Source organism: Echinops telfairi, unplaced genomic scaffold (assembly GCF_000313985.2).
Source record: "Echinops telfairi isolate 266 unplaced genomic scaffold, ASM31398v2 ScPeMD7_655;HRSCAF=1070, whole genome shotgun sequence".
NCBI classification, from domain to species: Eukaryota; Metazoa; Chordata; class Mammalia; order Afrosoricida; family Tenrecidae; genus Echinops; species Echinops telfairi.
This window is the reverse complement of record NW_022104553.1, coordinates 22,140,686-22,142,104: the sequence shown is the minus strand read 5'-3', so window position 1 is coordinate 22,142,104 and position 1,419 is coordinate 22,140,686. Positions and strand designations below refer to the sequence as shown.

The 1,419-nt window shown below is 47.9% G+C and overlaps 1 protein-coding gene across 1 annotated transcript in view; it reads left to right on the top strand.

Annotated features, from left to right (window-relative positions):
- Window positions 1–1,419, top strand: part of TRPM4 (transient receptor potential cation channel subfamily M member 4) — a gene marked incomplete at its 3' end in the record, with an annotated part of 31,742 nt that overhangs the window by 14,206 nt on the left and 16,117 nt on the right. The window lies entirely within an intron of this gene.

The following is a 1,419-nucleotide window of genomic DNA, read 5'->3' as shown; positions in this document are numbered from 1 at the left end:
CCATCCATCCATCCATCCATCCATCCATCCATCCATCCATCCATCCATCCATCCATCCATCCACGAACCCTTCCATATATCCATCCATCCACCCACTTCCCTCTTCTTCTATTCACTTGCCTTTTCTTTCATCCATCCAGTAAACTAGCAAGCTATTCTTCTATCTAGTCAACCATCAACCTTGCCCCCGCATCCAACCATGGGCAACCCCATCCATCCATCCCGCTATCTCTGCATCTTCTCACCCCTCTCTTCACCCAACTGCTCTTTCATCTCCCCACCCACCCATGCCTCCATCATGGGTCAGAGCAAGATCATTGGGGATGAACTCATCTCCCAGCAAGAAGTGGCTGATACCTTCTGTTAGGTTTCCAGAGTGGTTTATCTCTCGGTTCTTGCTTTGCTAAGCTGAAAGAATTCACGTGGCAGAAGCACTTGTGTAAATCCAGGTGACTGTAGGAGGAAAAGGGAAGTCTTGGGTCTTCACAGGAAATCCAAAAAGAGTGCCCTGAGAGGGAGGTTTGAGAGGGAGCTCAGTCTTGGGTGGACCCCCCACCCTCCAAGAGTGCAGTCAAAGATAGTCCAAGAGGATTGGCCTTCCTGTCACAGGCTCTTATCTCCTCCGGCTGGGGAGGTGTGGTTGAAGGTGTTGGTTGACCTCTTTGGCTGAGCTTAAGAGCACCTGGGTGATGTCATGTGGCTGGGCCTATAGTCTGTGCATCCAGGTGGATCTCCCACCTGGGCCTAGGGGACTTGTGTCTGAGCATGCTCAGTTTGGATCTTTCCATAGGTATCTAATGAACTTGCCTGATTTCTTGACTTCTTTCCAACCCCTTTGTTGTGGCCCTATGCAGGCACTGGGGAGACAATCCCCCTTTGTCCCTATTCTGGCTACCTAACACTTCCTTAGAAAAGGCAGCTCAGAGAAGTGCATGATGAAAATCAAGGCAGGAAACATAATGGCTGGGAATGGAGCCTCATTCATTCATTGAAGAAACACATAAAAATGGCCATCATCCTGGCACTGTTCTGTGACCTAGAAGTTAAAGAAGATCCGTTTCCTGCTCTCAAGGACCTCAAATCCTTGGGTTGTTTGGGTGAAACCTTAAGTAAAATCTAAGGTGTATGAGTCCGGGTTGACTAGAGAAACAAATTCATAGACACTCATCTGTGTATAAGAAAGAGCTTTATATAAAGAGCAATTGTATATTGAGAAAACACCCCAGTCCAGTCCAGGTCAAGTCCATACATTGGATATTAGCCCATAGGTCCAATGCTAGTCCATAAATTCCTCTTTAGATTCATGCAGGACATGCAATGATTCTGAATGCAGGAAAATCACAGGCCAATGGGTTGAAAGTCTTGTGGATCCGGTGGTGGTGGGAGCATCTCAGTGCTGGCGTGGGTCTCCACGTGGCT